This window comes from Myxine glutinosa, chromosome 4, assembly GCF_964187855.1.
Source record: "Myxine glutinosa chromosome 4, kmMyxGlut1.1, whole genome shotgun sequence".
Classification (NCBI taxonomy): domain Eukaryota; kingdom Metazoa; phylum Chordata; class Myxini; order Myxiniformes; family Myxinidae; genus Myxine; species Myxine glutinosa.
In genome coordinates, this window is record NC_136264.1 from 19,234,446 (window position 1) to 19,254,752 (window position 20,307).

The 20,307-nt window shown below is 43.0% G+C and overlaps 1 protein-coding gene across 1 annotated transcript in view; it reads right to left on the reverse strand.

Moving 5' to 3' along the window:
- Positions 1 to 20,307, reverse strand: part of LOC137425804 (fibronectin-like) — a 1,588,206-nt gene that overhangs the window by 681,393 nt on the left and 886,506 nt on the right. The gene's annotated exons all lie outside the window — the stretch shown is intronic.

Below are 20,307 nucleotides of genomic sequence, written 5' to 3' on the forward strand. Positions count from 1 at the left end.
CCGTAAAACATTGCTTCAAAAAGGGGACCGAAAAAACAACAACAACCACGGTTCCCGAAAAAGGCCAACCCCCGCTTTGCGGGGAAAAATGGCCTCTAAAGGTGGTTATTTATCTTTGACACCTGACCTTGAGTGATGCCATACTGCCGAGCAATAGCACGCTGTTTCATGCCGTAATTTCGTAAAGCCACCACTCCATGACAAACAGCATTGTCAAGTTGACGGACCATCTCCAGAGGAAGCGGCAATAACTTTTGGAGACGTGCAGCAGTTGTTTTCCACCAATACAGAACGCAACAACCCTTGTATACCCGACTGTGAAGCCAATCATCAAATGCACCTGTCCGTACATTTTGCCATGCCACCTGTGATATGATCCAGTTGTTGACTTCTTGCTGCTACAGACAATCAGTGACATGGTTCTTTTAACAAATAAATCACCAAAGTGTAAAAGAAACTCACCAGATTGATATACTGAGTTAAGAAAGTAAACCCAAGTCAAGAAAAAAAAAATATTCCATATTAAATGCCAAGTCTGTATATTTTAATTCAGAGGAAAATTCACATTATACATACATCAAAGATATTACAAAATTAATAAAACCACATGTATGTAAAAGAACAAATAAAATATATATTTGTATGCGTTGTCTTAACTTCTTCCATACACAAGAAAGATTAGATAAACATTCAAATTATTGTGGTGATCATAAATCAACGGTAATCAATATGCCTAAAGAAGGCTCACTGATCACATTCAAAGATGAAAAGAAAATGATCAAACATCCGTTTGTAATATATGCTGATTTTGAAAGTATTCCAGAAAAAATAGATACTGCTTCTCCAGTTCCAAAAGAATCATACACAAATAAATATCAAAAACATACTCCTTGTGGTTTTTGTTATTATATCAAATCATCCGTTGGTGATGAATATAACAAGTTAGAGGAGTTTCGAGGCTCAAATGCCCCAGAGGAGTTTGTGAAACGACTCGAAAAAGACTGTGTTCGATTAACCAAGATAATGAGAGAAACCAATAAACCAATGTCCTTGACGAGTGAAGAGAAAAGGGAATTTAGAAAAACAATGTCTGTCATATTTGTGAGGAAAAAATTGGTGAAAGCCTAAAGGTTAGAGATCATTGTCATCTCACTGGTAAATATATAGGTCTGGCTCATCAAAGTTGTAATATTAATTACAAACTCCCCTCTTTCATTCCTTTCTTTCTTCATAACAACGCTCATTATGATACGCATCTATTTATTAATGAACTTTCAAAGACATCTGGAGACATTTCAGCAATTCCTAACACGGATCAGAAATACATTTCATTCACAAAAACAATTCATGCATCTCCTATAACTCATATCAGATTTCTTGATGCATTTAAATTCATGGCAAGTCCATTGGCCAACTTGGTTTTTTTTTGGTTTTTTTTTGTATACTGAATCGAGGCTCGTGAAAGAGCTGACATTTATTTCACAAACAAATCAACCAGACAAACAAAATATATAAAAAGAGGGAGCGGAAGACAAGAGAAGGGGAAGCACACAAACACTTGAGGGCACACAACATTTAAGAGCAGGGAGATGTGTGGGAGGGAGAGGGCTTGGGGGGAGGGGGGTGGCAGAAGTATCAAACACAAGGACACCAAGGACTTCCAGGACAGAAGTTGGCATTTCAAAAAAGTGGAATTGGGGTGAAATTAGCGGGGATAGAAAAGATCAATGTTTTGGATGGGGGAAGATAAGAGATGGTGGTGAACAGCTGTTTTAAAGACCTGGAGGGTGGAGTGGGATTGAAGAGAGTGAGGGAGTTTGTTCCAGAGGCGGGAGAAAAGAGGAATGAAGGAGTGGAGGTGAGCAGAGAGTCTTGATTTTGGCAGTTTAACCATAAGAGGGTTGCAGGCAGATCTTGTGCGACCTGTAGGAATATTTGCTGGACAGAGCCCAGAGAGAGCTGGGGGGGCAAGGCCAGAGAGGAGTCGGTAGAAGACGGAAAGACCACCAACCTGCCTGTGGTGAGTGAGTGAGAGGCCCTTGGAGTTAGCTTCATCGCGGGAGATTCCAATGATTCTGAATGCTTTGGTTTCAACAGCGTGAGGACGAGCTAGGTGTGAGGCAGGTGCACCAGCCCAGAGGGGAGAGCAGTATTCCATTGAGCTGCGGATGAAAGCTTGTATGTGGTGAGGAGCTCAGATGTGCCAAGGAAGGACTTCGCACGACGGAGGATGCCCAGTCAGCGAATGGCTTTGGAGGCCAGATTTGAAATGTGGTTTTCCCAGGAAAGATCATGGCAGATAGTGAGACCCAAAAGCTTGAGTGACAGAACTTCTTGGAGAGGATTATTCAGAAAGTGGATGGGAGGGTTGTCCAGTCGGTCTTTTCGGAGAGACATCGTAAGAGTGTGAGATTTGTCAGGATTGAAAGACATGTTCCACTTGTGTGCCCAGTCTGTGATTTTGTCCAGGTCTGCAGAGAGTGAGGAGGCTGCAGACTGCCGATCCGAGGGATGAAGAATGGAGCGACAGAGAGTAGAGTCATCAGCAAAGAAATAGAGAGGATTTTCAAGAGAGTCAGAGAGATCATTGATGAAGACCAGAAAAAGCACAGGGCCCAGAACACTGCCTTGGGGAACTCCAGCCTGAACAGGAAGAGGAGATGAGAGAAACCCATTCAGGGCCACACGTTGACTACGACTAGAGAGGAAGTCCGCCAGCAATGCGTGGAGATTTCCATGGATACCAAAAGAGGAGAGTTTGGTGACAGAGCGGGGTGCCAGACCGTATCGAAGGCACGTGATATGTCAAGGGAGACAGCTCTAATTTCCTGTTTGGCATTGAGGACCTCCATCCATTGTTGAGAAAGCAGAAGCAGCATGTCCAGAGTAGAGTGACCAGGTCTGAAACCAAATTGATGATCAGAGATCAAGCCATTGGAGAAGAGGAAAGATTTCATATCTGAAGCAATGATGGATTCCATGACTTTGCTGATAATTGGGAGAAGGCTGATTGGTCTGGAGTTGCTGGGATCTGTTTTTGCACCTTTTTTGTGCAAAGCGGTGATGTTGGCAGATTTCCAAGCAGATGGCAGATGACCTTGAGCAAAAGAGAGGGTGAAGAGAACAGAGAGGGAGTGAAAGAGCGGAAGAACAGGATTTTAGGACCCGTGGGCTGATGCCGTCAGGTTCAGTTGCAGAATCAGAGTCGAGGGTTGACAGAAACTTTTCCACCTTGTCAGGAGGAAAGGACACAGAGTCCATGAGCAGCTGGGTACGACTGAGTACGGTGGGTACAGAGAGGGATGGGTTTGGGACACAAGATTTAGAGGCAAACACAGAGTTGAGGCATTCAGCTTTTTCACGTGCGGAATCAGCCGTGTGGCCATTTGAGGTGAGGGAGGGGATGGAGGGGGAACAAACACCAGAAACAGATTTGACCAGACGCCACCAGGATTTGGAAGAGGGAGGCAGATAAGAGAGTTCTGTCCTGAGAACGGAGAGATATTGTTTCCTGGCTCTCCTGAGGGTAGACACACACTTGTTTCGGGCTTTGTGAAAGGAAATGAGATTTCCTTCCTTTGGATTTGCTTTCCAGGAGACGAAAGCAAGTTGTTTCTGGGCAATAGCCTCACCACAAGATTCCGTGTACCATGGATGGGAGGAAGGGTATGACAACTGAAGACGAGATGGGATAAATCTGTGCATGAGAGAGAGCAATTTACTTTGGAAGAATTCCCAGGATGAGTTGATGTCAGAGGCGGTAGAGATGGGAGACCAGTCCAGATGATTGATGGCTGCTTGAAGACCGTGCCAGTTGGCCTGAGTGAAATGCCAGACTCGTCGACGCTGAGGAGGCTCTCTGAGAATGGTCAGAGAGATGTCCACTTTAACAAGCACATGATCAGATGAGCCGATTGGAGCAGAAGAAGAGCAGCAGACATTTTCAGGGAAGTTTGGCATAACCAAGTCCAGAAGAGGAGATGCTCCGTTGACTGAGATCCGGGTCGGGAAATTGACAGATTGTGTCAGTCCCAGTGAGTCACAGAAATCCTTTGCTGAAGAGCCATGGCTGGTGAGAGAGGAACCCACACCCAGCCAACTGGCATGGTGACAATTGAAATCACCACATATGAGGAAGAGAGAGTTGGGATGGGTAGATAGAAGTTGGTCCATATTATCAGACAGCGAGATGTAGATGGAGTCATCACTGTTTGGTGGATGGTACAACACACATATGAACAAAAGGTGGGAGCGAAGGGGAAGCCATAGCCAAAGGTATTCCTGGGGGTGAGGTGGAGAGAGGGCAGTGCAGGGCGAGTGAGGAAGAGAGTTTTTTTATAAAGATAGCAACTCCCCCTCCAGGACGAGGCTCAGGTCTGTCATACCGGAGGAGGGAGTAACCTGGGAGAGATACCAAGGAATCAGACATCATGAAGGAGGAAAGTTTCTGTTAAGCAGATCACGTCTGGTTTATCAGAAGCAACCTGTATGGAGAGATCAGTCAAGTTTGAGCGAAGGCCCCGGATGTTTGAGGTCCATACTGTTAAAGAAGAGGAAGGGGGAGCATCGGATACAGAACAGGGGTGGGGGGGGGGCGGTAGGGTAAGATGTGGAAGAGGAGGAAGAGGTAGGGAGAGCTGTTGAAGGTGTGTCAGAGATTTCAGAATAGCTTGGATCAAGGGAAGAATGGGGCAGACAAAAGGTTTGATGGTGATTGGGTGAGGCGCAGTGAGGTGTTATTTGAGGATGGGGAAGAGTGAGGCAGAAGGTTGAGGGAGATGAAGGTGAAAGTTGGAAGGGGGAAGACGCGGGGAGGATGCTTTGAGGAGGAGGGGTGAGAGGGGAGTCTAGGAGGGGAGGAGTGAGGGAGGGTCTCGGAGGGGAGGGGTGTGGGGGGAGTTTAGGAGGGAAGGGGCAAGGGGGGAGATCTGAAAGGGATGGGTGATGGGGAAGATTTGGAGGGGAGGGGCAAGGGGGGAGATTTGAAAGGGATGGGTGATGGGGAAGATTTGGAGGGGAGGAGCAAGGGGGAATATTTGAAAGAGATGGGTGATGGGGAAGATTTGGAGGGGAGGGGCAAGGGGGTGGATTTGGAGGGGAGGGGTGATGGGCAAGTTTTGAAGGGGAGGGGTGATGGGGAAGTTTTTGAGGGAAGGGGTGATGGGGAAGTTTTGGAGGGAAGGGGTGATGGGGAAGATTTGGTGGGGAGGGGTGAGTTTGGATTTTAGAAAGTGTACGATTAATGGGAAACGAACATTTGTTGCAAAATGAGTTTCTTGAGACCTTCGAATCAAAAATACATTTGAGGACGCTGAAGGATGGGTGGAGTTCTGGAGAGTTTAGGGAATGTATGAAAGAGGCACTGTAACTGTAAGAGATGGAATTTTTTTTTGGAATGAATAGATTTGGTGAGCAAGTCGAAAGCATCCTTTTATAGAAGAAGAAGAAAAAGGTGTTATAGTATATGACAGAATACAGTTCTTCAGGGGACAGTTGAAACATTTTTTAACGACGTGAACACGTGATCACGAACAATGTGGTCGAAGCACCAACGAACAAATAAGAACGAACAACGGATAAGAACAGAGAAGGGATTTTTTTTTTTTTTTTTTTTTTTTAGTTGAGATGAAAACAGTGACAGAGACCGAACGTGAAACGTGAAAAATAGAGACCGAAAGTAATTGCGAGCGCAATCTAAGAACCGCTGAGACAGAAACAAAGCCTCAAGCCAAGGTCAGACACGGTAGCCTACTAGTACTACACTAGGCGTCAGTACTACACTGACACGATAGCGTCAGTACTACACTGATACACTGATACACTGTACTTCACATCAGTACTACACTGACACACTGTACTAGTACTACAGACACGGTAGCCTACTAGTACTACACTAGGCGTCAGAATACGCGACACGAACTAACCGACGATTCTGTACACAGGTATGAAAAACCAACACCAAGAATACTATTAAAGACACACCAATAGTTACGCACACCGAAAGAAAGATACAGTTTCGACAAAAACACAAATGTTAAGTTACTTAACTTCGAAAGTGTGCGCGCATGGACAACTTTGAAGAGACGTGACATGACGTGACGAGAAGAGACGTGAAGAGACTTTGAAGTGATTTAAAACGTTAGACAAGTGGTCGATGTTCGGGGAAGTTAGGGGGAGAAGAGAAAATCTAAGAAATAAGCAACACAGCAAAGGAAAGAACTTAAATTCACAGAACACCTATGGGGGTAGGGAAGCCGAGAGAAACCAGGCCGCGCACGCGGTGAGACAGAAAACGATTAAATTATACAAAAGTTTAATCGATGGTTCAAAATCTGGTTCAAAATGGTTCAAATGGAAGTGGTTCAACGCGATGGTTCAAAATCTAAAAGAGTTTCCATGTCTTTCTGAGTATTTTTCAGACAAAGATTTACGAACACAAAAGGGAATTTATCCCTATGACTATATGGACTCATTTGAGAAAAAAAACCAAACCACCGTTTAGAGGCCATTTTTCCCCGCAAAGCGGGGGTTGGCCTTTTCGGGGACCGTGGTAGTTGTTGTTTTTTGGTCCCCTTTTTGAAGCAATGTTTTACGGCCGGATGCCCTTCCTGACGCCAACCCTTTTTGCCGCCTTCAACGACAAACAGGGAATTACCAGTGAACTGGTACTCAATTAGCCGACCTCGGAAGGATGACAGGCTGAGTCAACCCCCCTGGCATTAATTCGGCGATCGACGGAGATTCGAACCCAGGATCCTAGGATCCTAAGCCGGCACCCTAGCCGCTAGCCCAACACCAGGGACTCATTTGAGAGATTCAATGAAACACAACTTCCTTCAAAAGAAAATTTCGATAACAAATTAAATAACAGTCATATATCTGATAAAGATTATGTACACACACAAAATGTTTGGGAAAAATATAACATCAAGAATCTTGGTGAGTATCATGTTTGTATCTCAAAACTGATGTGCTTTTATTGGCCAATGTGTTTGAGGTTTTTAGATCTGTTTGTCGTGCTGGATATGGATTGGATCCTGTTCACTATTACACAGCACCTGGATTGGCTTGGAGTGTGATGTTGAAAATGACAAAACAAGCTTTGGATTTGATAACCGATGTTGAAATGCTTTTGATGATTGAAAAGGCTAAAAGAGGAGGAATTTCACAAGTCTGCTTGAGCAGATACGTAAGAGCAAATAACAAATATCTTCCAAATTATGATTCAACGAAAGAGAGTTCTTACTTGATGTACTATGATGCGAACAACCTGTATGGTTGGGCAATGTCTCAGGCTCTTCCTTATGGAAAGCTTAGATGGGTAAAAGAAAAAGAATACAAAAAGGTTTTACAAGATGTATGTATATTTACACAAAAAGAATTGGTTGATTCAAAGGTTGGTTGTTATTTTGAGGTTGATTTAAAATATCCCGAAGAACTTCATAATAAACATAAAGATCTTCCATTGGCTTGTGAGAAAGAAAGTCCAAAGAAAGAATGGTTGAGTGATTATCAACGATTGTTTGATATCGGTGAATCAACAGAAAAATTACTTACTACATTATATGACCTTAAAAATTATGTTCTACACCAAAAAAATTTGCGACAATATTTATCAAAAGGTCTAAGAGTAGGTAAGATCCTTAGGGTCCTAAAGTTCAATCAAAGTCATTGGTTAAAGGAGTACATTGATTTTAATACGCAAACAAGAACAGAGTCAAAAACAGATTTTGAGAAAGACTTTTATAAATTGATGAATAAATGCGGTCTTTGGTAAGACCATGGAGAATGTGAGGAAAAGACAAAATATCAGACTATCAACATCTTGGGAACAAGCATCAAAATTAATTAATAGACCGAGTTTTATAAGAGCCGAGGTCTTTACTGAGAACTTTTGTGCGATCCATTTGGTTAAAGAGAGTATTGAAATGGACAAACCTATTTATATTGGAACATCAATTCTTGATTTATCAAAGTCATTAATGGAAGATTACTTTTACAATAACTTGAGGGAGAAATATCAAAATGATGTTAATCTACTTTATATGGATACAGATAGTTTTATTTTGAAAATTAATACTGATGATGTTTATTCAGACATGAAAGAGGATATTAATATCTATGACACTAGTAATTATAGTACAGAGAGGGAGTTGTTCTCTTCTAAAAATAAAAAGGTGATAGGAAAGTTCAAGGATGAATTGGGAGGAAATGTTATGAGTGAATTTGTGGGATTGAGGTCTAAGGCTTATGCTTATAAATACATTGTGAATAACGTTGAAAAGACTGATAAGAAGTTAAAAGGTGTAAAGAAAAATGTTATTAAAGAAACAATAAACTTTGAAAATTTTTATAATTGTTTCACAACAAAGAAAGAAGAGTTCAGAAAGATTAATTCAATAAGAAGTTATAAACATCAACTATATTCAGAAGAGGTGAATAAGAAAGCATTGGGTGCTTTTGATGATAAGAGGTTTATTTTAGAAAATGGAATTGATAGTCTCCCTTATCTTAGTGATAAGATAAAAAGGGGGTTAGGGATTTTAACGGGCTACCGCCACCTTTTTTATGAATATATAAATGATAGAACCAAGTATCAACCAGACTAAAGAGTGGAGGTGTAATCAACCTTGGTATATAAATGGAAAACATAATGAATGTGAAAAATATCAAATAAGACTTATTGAAAAGGCAACTGGTAAAAAAGTTCACAAAACAAATAGGAGAATTAATTTAAATACCGGTGAGTTGGGTGAAAAAGATGGAAATATTTTTGAATGGACAGAAAACTTTGATGGTTGTCAGGAAAATATATACTTTAATTTAAAATGGTGTGTGGCACTGGAGGCGCTCAAACAAGAACATTGAGGGAGGTTTATCATTTTATCTTAGCTCAGTTAAAATATCTTGATAAAGAACCAAACTCAAACATCTTCTTTGTTAATTTATTAGATGGTGATGGGAGTGGTAAGAGAATTAAATGATTTCCTACGCATAAACAAATATTTGTAGGATCGTTGTTTGAGTGGTCTACTAGACAACATTGATCATTGATATTAAGAGGGGTTCAAACATCCATAAGATCAAGGGGGTAGGAATAGAGGTGTTAAGGGGAAATGAAGAAAAGTGAGGGTGAGATGAAAATTTACATGTAAGTGAATGGAGAAATGAGGGTGGTCCAGAAACAACATTTTTCCTCTACTGACCACAGAGAGAAAAAAAAAGCCTCAAGGTAGGACACGGTAGCCTACAAGGCCTCAAAAGACGCGACACGAATTAACCGACGATTTTCTATACAAGTATGAAAAATTAACACCGATAATCTCCCGAAGGACACACTACAGGTACACACACCGAAAGGTAAATACAGTTTCGACAAAAACACAATTGTGAACAATTACTTAACTTCGAAAGCGTGAGAGTGTGGACAGCTTCGAAAAGACGTGACTCGCCGACAAAGATCTCGTGAGACTTTGCAGAGAAAGGTGTGTTCCTTTCTCAATCATGTCCAATCAATTGAATTGGCCACATGTGTACTCCAATCAACTTATAGAGACATCTCAGGGACGATCAAAGGAAATTGGATGCACCTGAGCTCAATTTGGAGTGTCATAGCAAAGGGGTGGAATACTTATTGACTCAAAACATTTAAGCTTTTAATTTTTAATTTCTTCGTAAAAAATCTCTAAAAAATAAATTCCACTTTGGCATTATGGGTATAATGTGTATATCAGCAACAAAAAATCTAAATTTATCCATTTTAACGTCAGGCTTCAACACAACAAAATGTGAAAAACGAAAAACGTTTCATACACTCAACATCACCTCTTAATTTTTATAGATTTTTAAAATGTGTTGAAAACAGAGCAAAGTACGTTTTCATTACATGGAAAATTGTTAAATATTTGAAGCCTTTCATACTAAAATACACAATTTGGCATCTGTCTGTTTGTCTGTCTGATGATTTTTTTTGACCGCAATAAATTCCGTCGTTACTGATCCAATCTCAACCAAACTTGACAGGATGACTAAGGGTTGCACAATGAAGGATGTAGCACATTCATTCGCTCCCCCCCCCCCGGGGGGGTTTTCTCCCCCAAGCGGGGTTTACCCACCATTGTCGCCAATGGGGATGCATGTTGAGGTGTATATAAATGTTAAATTAGATTTATCGTGGCGTTTTTGCAAGGCCGCTTCGAATAACAAAACTGACGATAATAGCATAATATTAATGTTTTTACAAAACAATATCAATACGAATAATATCCCACCTCCCCAAGGGGTTTTTTCTGCCATGTTAACATGTATAAATAGCTTATCATGGCGTTTTCGTGGGAGCAACGGCCTCTGCAGGAAGTAAAAATATTATAAACCACAAACACGTTTGATTACCTTTTTTAATACGTAGTCGATAATGCTGTTTAACAATTCAGAATTTTTATTTCAGAATCATTGGAATCTCCCGCGATGACGCTATCTCCGAGGGCCTTTCACTTACTCACCGCAGGCAGGTTGGTGGTCTTTCCGTCTTCTACCGACTCCTCTCCGGCCTCGCTCCCCCAGCTCTCTCTGGGCTCTGTCCCCCAAATATTCCTGCAGGTCGCACAAGATCTGCCTGCAACCCTCTTATGGTTAAACTGCCAAAATCAAGACTCTCTGCTCACCTTCACTCCTTCATTCCTCTTTTCTCCCACCTCTGGAACAAACTCCCTCACTCTCTTCAATCCCACTCCTCCCTCCAGGTCTTTAAAACGGCTGTTCACCACCATCTCTTATCTTCCCCAATCCAAAACCTTGATCTTTTCTGCCCCCGCTAATTTCACCCCAAATCCACTTTTTTTAGGTGACTTTTGTCTTCTTTCCTGGAAGTCCTTGGTGTCCTTGCGTTTTAAACCTATCCTGCCTCCCCCCAGGCCCTCTGCCTCCCACACATCTCCCGATGTCCCTGCCCTCAAATGTTGTGTTTGTGTGCTTCCTCCCCTTCTCTCCCCATCTTGTCGACCGCTCCCCTCTTTATATACTTTGTTTGCTTGTTTGTTTGATAAATGTTAGCTCTTTCACGAGCCTCGACTCTGTATACAAAAAAAAAAAAAAAAAGAACAAATAAATTTGGAGAAATCCAGACATTCGTCTTTGCTTATCACGTAGATCGCTCCTGATCGTAGATCTACTGCAGTCTATACACCCCACAAGGGTTAATAACATGACCCTTCCTGCCATTTCTGTAGAGTTCTTCCAGGACGTTTTTGTGGCGTTTTTCCAAAGCTCCTTCTCATTCCAAAAGTAACATGAAAGAGCAATCAGAGATTGCAAACCCTCGCCAGGATTTATTTTCAGTGGTTTTTACGGCTTTTGTGTTAAAACAAATATGGGGGCCGAACCACGTGACCGATGATGTCATCATTTTTTTTTTTTCTAAACTAATTTATTCCTAGATTATGCTCAAGAAATTTCATCTCGACAGGATGAAGTTTTGTACTTGTCGATTTATGACATCATCATTAACATATTTTATTCCCCATGGAGAGTTCTTTACAATGAGCCATGTCTCAATTTTTTCTATTCAGCGTTTTTGGAGATATAGAGGTGCAATGTTTTTCGGTTTTTCCCAGATGGTGACTGAACCACGTGACCGACGACGTCATAATTATCATGAAAAATTATACAGATGAAGTTGCCCGTATGGTGAAAATTTCCTGTCAATCGGATCAACGTTTGCAGCGAAAATCATATTTAATCTATGCAGACAAACAGACAGACAAACAGACAAACAAACGGACTCAAATGCAATACCCTCTCCTCAGGCGAGGGGAATAACACATGATGACAGAATAATATTGTCGTGTGGTTGGCTCAGTTAACACCGAGCGTCACCACGGATGGATCGAGTTTAATGAAGGCGTTTATTCAATCAATGGCGGTTCTATACATGGCCCGGGGGAAATACCGCGGCTTACCTTTCCGGCCCCGACGATGTCTTCTCCCTGTGGAAATTAACTCAAACCGAAATGAATGTGAAATGCACAACAAAGAAATATTTATTACGGACCTGAGAACAAGGAAACGTGACGGTAAATAACTATGATTCCTAAATCGAGATCCCGCACACCACACTTCACATACAAGACAAGGGAACTCAGTAAATAAAAGAATCGTCGTGTTTGCGTTTGTGGATGCGAGCTTATCTGTCTCTGGATGTGTAACGTCCATCATCCAACGCGGCTCCGGTTGGAGCGAAGAAAGGCCTTGATGCGCCCCCGTTCGCGCGCTGCTCGGCCCACGTCCGCCGGTGCACGGCAGGCCTCACGTCCCTGCGCGAAGCGAGCCAGCGGGCCTGCAACCCGCCTCCGCAGCCGTGCAACGTCCTCCTCGGGTTCGGCATGGCCCTCCGATGCACCCAACGTTCATGGCAAGCGAGTCGCAGATGAAGGGACCAAACGAGCAGGGTGAGGGAGGAAGGAATGTCCGGGAAGGCAGAAGCCAAAGCGAGAAGGCCAAGGGAAGAAGAGAAGGGGGCAAAATGCTGGCGAGCAAGTGGTTTTACTCGCGATCTTCTCACGTCAGCTCGCTTTTCCTCCAATCAGTCCGTCGCTTCTAACCTTCCCGAATCTTCTGATCTCCTCCGTCCCCTCCCATTGGTCGAGCGTTTGGCACCCTGCTCCCATGCCATTGGTCGGTGGCCAACCACAAGTCCTGCTTTACCCTCCAATCACGGGGAAGCTTTTTGTCCCTTCCTCGACCAATCACACATCCTACCCTACTCTGCCAATCGGTGCCCTGCTTATTGCTTGCACCTCCCCCTTCCCAATCAAGAGTCCTCCTGGGTGTGGCTCCCAGCCTGCCTGTGCAATGTCTGAAGGCCATGGTGTACCACTGCACGGCTGCTGCCTGCTTGTCTTTCTAGTCAGTTTTATCGTAAGGGAGGGGATTTAATTAATGTGGTCCACTAAGGGCCGATCTAAGTGTCTATCAGAGTGCGTTGCCATAAGGGACAAAGGAATGATCACCAGGTCTGGCACACAGGGGTCTTATCTTAGTCCCTACAACTATTTAACACACGAACATCCTTGTATGTTCACAGGTATACCCTTGATCCGACAAACCGGACTAAACACAGAACTACTTATTGAACATCGAGGTGGTTCAAGCTACCCACGACAGACGAAGCTAGATACCGACACAGACCTACCTAGATCTAGATATCCCCTCTATCCCAAATTTATAACAATATTAATGATATTATGAAACAATATTCCCCACTCCTCAAGGGGTTTTGTGAATTGCGATATTGCACCCAACCCCCCTCGCCCCCCCCCCAGCCCCCCGCCTCCGCTCCGATATCCTCACTGAAGTAAATTTTACAATCGGGAATTTGGACTAGTGAGGCACGGGCTGATCCTTTTAATGAGCTGATCGAACATGTTATAATGTCATGCATGTTCTGATCCTTTCAATGACCTGATATAACATGTTATGTCATGCATGTTCTGATCCTTTCAATGACCTGATCTAACATGATATAATGTCATGCATGTTCTGATCCTTTCAATGACCTGATATAACATGTTATAATGTCATGCATGCTCTCATCCTTTCAATGACCTCATCTAATATGTTGTAATGTTATGCACAGTCTGAACTTTTCAATGTCCTGATCTAACATGTTATAATGTCATGCACGGTCTGAACCTTTCAATGACCTGATCTAACATGTTATATCATGTACGGTCTGATCCTTTCAATGACCTGATCTAACATGTTATAATGTCATGCATGTTCTGATCCTCTCAATGACCTGATCTAACATGTTATGTCATGCATGCTCTGATCCTTTCAATGACCTGATCAAACATGTTATAATGTCATGCATGTTCTGAGCCTTTCAATGACCTTTTCTAACATGTTATGTCATTCATGTTCTGATCCTTTCAATAACCTGATCTAACATAAGTAATAGTCATAATAATTGGCAATAACAATAAAGATCATAACATGACTCCCCCTGCCGCTCCCGGAGTGTGCCGGTGTACTTGTAATTTAAATGCATTTCTGAGGTCCTCACAAATCTCATTTGATCGGGGCATGACCCGCTTCCACAAGCCTGCTTGGTGATAGACCAGACTCTGATGGTGATGAACAAAGTTTATGTTTTTCATTTCGGGCAGGGCCCCTCAAATTCACTCCATAATTATTGTCATCCCATTGATTGAAAGACGTTACTGTAATAACCCCATTAATTGAGCTGATTAACCTGAAGGTTCACATACTTTTTCCTACAAAGAAATTGAATGTTGGATCATTTTGCTCAAAAAATAAATAAAAAGTGGATTTTTTTGTGTGCTGTTTAATCCGGTTCTCTTTGTAAGGACTTGGATGAAGATCTGATCACATTTAGGTCAAATTTATGCAGAAATACAGAAAATTCTAAAGGGTTCACAGACTTTTTCTCACCACTGCAGAGCAGCAGCACAACCTTTATGCCTCTGATTCCGTGTCTCAATCCGCTCCTCCCACACTCACAAAACCAATCGTCACTGTCATTCCGGCCACTCCCGATGACATCACTGCCGTTTTCCAAACGTATGAATTTAAAACATAACAGCGGGCAACCTCTGTGATCTGATTTCGTTATTGTGAGGTTTAATTTCGACCAATTGTGGTTTTTGAGCTGAGTTGTGATGGTTATCTTGCACCACGAGCCTTTTGTTGTTTCTCGCACACCGCAACGTTAATAATGATGCTAAAGCGTAAAACGATGCACAAAAGTGATATATTACATTTATTCGCTGGTTTATGGAGCTGCAGAACAATGTATAACAAACAAATTGGCACCTTATAAAGGGAATGATGAGATATGGGAGGAATGGTGGGAATTTAGACACATTACTTAAGGGGCACATTTAATCTACGACTATAATGCAGCAGGACACTTCATCATAAAGCCAATATATATTTATTTGAAATGTTTATTTCTATTTTGATGTGTGTATTTTTGGCTGCCACCCACCTTGTATATTTTCTCCAACAACAGGAGCCTAACCCACTTCTTTTTTTTTTTTCCAAACCCTGGTTGTAATTATCATAGTTTTGAATATCACAGCATTTTCAAGAAATGTAACCTCAGTATATTTAAGAGTTCACTGTACCCTTCATTATCTTAAACATCCCCATCATATCCACTTGTAGCCATATACTTTCTCATTTACAAAGTCCTGTCTCCTTCATCTGCCCCTCATTGCTGAGTCTAGCTATCGGCCCGGAATCAATCTAGTCGCCCTTCGCTGAACCCTCTCGATGGCAGCTATGTCCATCTTGAGATGTGATGACCATAACTACACACAATATTCGAGATGGAGCCTCACTAAATTCCAAAAGTGTTAAAGCACCTCTTTTGATTGATTAATTGAGCCCCTTACAAATACAACCTAAAACCTTGGCTGCTTTACATGAGGCTGCCTGGCATTGTACTGTCTGCTCACCACTCGTATCTCCACCCCCAGATCCTTCTCCTGTGTGACACACTCCAAAATTGCCCCTTCCATCATATAATCTCTATTTGCATTATTATTATCCATCCCAGCACCTTAACAAATTATTAGACAAGGTCTAGGCTCATGGAAGAGCTCGGACACAGAACAGATCAGGAAACACATAACAAATGGACCAGCAAGAGAAAGGCGAAACACCAACAGCAGGGCAGAGGGAGAAAGTCGACAGATGGACAACCAGGGGATAAAGGTAAGGATGACTGGTAGGGGATGAAGGGATGAAGAAGATGGATACGTAAGCAAATTTTTGGGAGAGGTTGGAGTGGTTTGACGCGTGAAAAAGAGATAATGGTTTTGGATGGAGATTTGGACTTGAGATGGTGGAGAACAGCTGTCTTGAAGACATGGAGGGAAGATGAGATTGAACAGAGAATGGAAGGCAGTTCCACATGTTGGAAAAAGAGGAATAAATAGTGGAGGTGAGCAGTGGTTCTGCATTTTTGGCAGTTTAACTCGGAGGGCGTTGCTGGTGGACCGTGTGCATCCTGCAGATACACACGTATGCTACGAAAGTGGAGGAAGTCAGTAATCCAAGACTGGAGTTGACCTTGGATTCCATAGGCAGACAGTTTGGAGAGCATGGAAGGATGTCAGACTGTATCAAAAGCTCGAGATCTGAGATGAGGCTGTTGGAGAAAAGGTTAAATTGCATCTGCCAATCTTTTGCCCAATCCATGCAAGAATCAATACTTTCCTGAATCTGATCACCACCTTACTCTGACTTACCTGGCTCTTCAGAAAGCTTGCTTTTCAACCCACAATCCAAATCAATGTAAATTATGAACAATAATGGTCCTTGTACTGACCACTGAGATGTGGTACTTCACTACTTACATCTTCCCAGCAAGACATTCTCCCACTCAGCCACTCTTTGCTTCCCATCAATGTCAATGAGATAATCAGTGGTGGGTAATGCCAGCCCTGAATTAGCTGCAAGTGTCATGTGGACAAAGTGCTGGCAAACGTTGCAAGAACAACTCCCGAAAGAGCAACTGGTTGAAGGTGGTGTGGCAGTCACTGGGAAGCTGCTGCATATGACAGGGTCTTAGATCTCCTACATCCTCGGCTGTAAGGAATTGTTGAAAGCAGTGGTTTTCAGAGGGAGTCGTACACTTTTTGAGAGCAACCTTCAAATTTTTTTAATTTTTTTTTGTATGCAGAATCGAGGCTCGTGTAAGAGCGAACACATTGAACATGAAAACATGCATAGACACATATAACATACAATGAAGGGAGCGGGAGATAAGAGGGGGAGAGAGAGAGGGAAGCACACAAGCACAACAACAGTAGAGAACAGGGACATCGGTAGATCAGTGGAAGTGGGAGGTCTGGGAGAGGAGGGGTACATGGTACAAATCAAACTAACACTACAAGGAATTTCAGGAAAGAAGTTGGGGATTGAAAGAGGTTGATTTGGGGTGTTTTAACGGGGGTAGAAAAGATCAAGGTTTTGGATGGGGGAAGATAAGAGATGGTGGTGAACAGCTGTTTTAAAGACCTGGAGGGATGAGTGGGATTGAAGAGAGTGAGGGAGTTTGTTCCAGAGGTGGTAGAAAAGAGGAATGAATGAGTGAAGGTGAGCAGAGAGTCTTGATTTTAGAAGTTTCACCAGAAAAGGGTTGCTGGCAGATCTTGTGCATCCTGTAGGAATATTTGGGGGACAGAGCACTGACAGAGCTGGGGGAGCAAGGCCGGAGAGGAGTCCATAGAAGACAGAAAGACCACCAACCTGCCTGTGGTGAGAGTGAGAAAGGCCCTCAGAATCAGCTTCATTGTGGGAGATTCCAATGATTCTGAAAGCTTTGGTTTAAACTGCATGAAGCCGAGCTAGGTGTGAGGCAGGAGCACCAGCCCAGAGGGGAGAGCAGTATTCCATTGTTTTTGTGTTTGAAGTGTTCATTGTACATGTCCATTATGTTTGAAGTGTCCACTGAAAGTTGCAGTAAAATATCTCTCACCTCCATCACATACTCTGGTGACAGGGAGCCAACAATATATTTGAATCGCAGCAACTCGGTAGTAACGTTCTGGGTGTCAAATTGGGCTTCGCCTTGTGTAAACCACGACTGCGGATAATTTGGCTAAAATGTCGGCAGCTTTATTGAAAGCGCTACCATAGATGAAGCTGCTTGAGCATCTGTGAAGAGCACGGCTGCTTGATCGTTCCCGACGACTGGTTGTAAGCTTGTAACTCTTTGGCCGTCCATTTGGATTACATCAGGGTCACCAATTTTGCGTGGAAGAAAAGACATCCAAGACGCTCGGATTACAAGTCAATTAATTTATTAAGCCTCCACCGTCAAACCACTCGTCACCGTGATGCTGTACTGTACCGGAAATCTTCCAATAAACCAGAGCTCAACCTTTTTTACATGTTATAAAATCGAAGGCAAAATGATGCTGCTTCATTCCACTTGTGCCTTCACATTGCATGGTTCTTAAAATATAGATGAAAAGTTAAATTATGTGTCTACTAGCACGGAGTACCTGGCACTGCTCGGGAGGAGGTGGATGGAGAGTATAGCTGGCACTGCCCGGCTGGGTGAGCTTTTCCCAGCAATGGTTTTGGGACGTGTTGGACATGGACAGGCTATGGAGTTATTGGCCTCATGATGGTTACCTTTTGCCTGCAAGTCGACAGCATGCTTTGCCTGACCCGACATCCCAATATATACACTTTATAGCAGCCTCTGGTGGCGTCAAAATGGTTGATAAGACCATCATGAGGTCGCTTAAAATCCTGCCCAGATTCTGAAGTACATTCACCCCTAATTTTGGGTCTCCAGGTCCAAAGGTTTGGCGTTGAAAAAATAATGTACAAACGCACAGAGAAACACACAAATGCACAAACAACAAACAAACACACAACCACTTGAAATAATTGATAAGATGAAATTAGGCCTCCAAAATTAACCTGTTGTCTGATCTTTAAAACTATTTCATAAAATGGATTATAAATGAAGTTCTGTCACTCCAGATTTTCGGTCTCACCATCTGCCCTGAAAGCCACATTTCCAAGCTGGTCTCCAAAGCCAGTCGCCGGCTGGGCATCCTCTGTCATGCGAAGTGTTCACACGAGGTTTATTACAAGAACCTATTTTACATGCACGGAATATTCTCAGTCTATGTGCCAAGGCGGCAGCTCCCGATGCACGGCAGCACGACCCACATTAGCAAGAAGCAAGTCGCGTTGCGCACAATGCACAAGGAATCGCCTCAAAGCCATACACCGAAAAACTTGGTCAGGCAGCATGAGCTCATCCCGTATCGCATCAAAAAGGTTATTTACCAGCACCACGTGGTCCTCTTCAGTCTGCACTAACGACCGCCTCTCCGACCAAAGGGCCACCAATTTTGCCTGCCACCACACTGCGCTCATGAGCACAAGGATACACATCACCCCAATATCCCGGTGGTTCAAGGAGTGACACAATACCCATTCCGCTAGCTTATCCCTGACCCTTTCTGGCTCAGTTAACAGAGGTTTGGCACTGCTGAGCTTCTCACCACCTACAAAGCTTTCATCCACAGTTTGATGGAGTACTGCTCTCCCCTCTGAGCTGGTGCTCCTGACTCACACCCAGCTCGGCTTCACGCTTTGGAAAACAAAGCTTTTAGACCATTGGTATCTCCCGTGATGAAGCTAACTCTGAGGGCCTTTCTCTCTTTCACTGCAGTCAGGTTGGCGGTCTTTCTATCTTCTACGGACTCCTCTCCGGCCTAGCTCCCCCTGCTCTGTCTGTGCTCTGTCGCACAAATATTCCTGCAGGATGGACAAGGTCTGCCAGCAACCCTCTTCTGGTGAAACTGTCAAAATCAAGACTGTCTGCACACCTTCACTCTTTCATTCCTCTTTTCTTCCGCACTTAATAACTCACCCACCCTCTTTAATCCCACTCCTCCCTCCAGTTATTCAAAACAGCTGTTCACCACCATCTCGATTCTTCCCCCATCCGAATCCTCGATCTTTTCTACCCCCGTTAATCAACTCCAAATCCACGTCCTTCAAATTCCCTGTTTTCTTTCCTGAAATCCCATTGTCGTGTCCATCTTATTTATACCGGGTACCCCACCCCAGCCCTCTCCCTTTTACAGATCTCCCAATGTCCCTGTTCCCGACTGTTGTTGTGTTTCCCTCTCTCCTCCCCTTTTGTCTCCTGCTTCCTTTATTATTTGTTCTACGTGTTAGCTCTTATACGGAACTCGACCAAGTATTATAAAAAATGGAATTTCCTCATCAATTATTTCATTTTTCCAAAGCCACCTGTATAGTTACTGTTTGGGCTGCCACCACATTCATCATTACTCATAATCACCTTTCTGAACTTGTGATGTCCACATTTTGATGTCAAAAAAGGAGGAGAAACATGTCCAATACAAATCCCAAAATTAGAAGAAAATACCGCAACAAAGATCAAGGAAGAATACAACAAGTACAGATACATACAAAGTACACCTCCCCATACCAAATTAATATATAACATCCTCCAGCTCGGCATTGCCGGTGCGGCTTTGGCACCCCGCGATACCGCCGTGCTGCAAATAGAGACGGCATTGGGAGGGAGAGGTGTTCAATAATTGATTGATTAATTGCATCATTAAAATCAATAAAAAATATTTGTAAAATAATTTCTTAATCAATTGGCTAATAGCATACCTCAACCACCACCATTTTTGCCAAAGCACTTGCTCACTGTTGTGCCAAAATTTGAGCTTCCTAGCTGAAAGGATGGCTGAGATATCACCCGGACAAACAAGA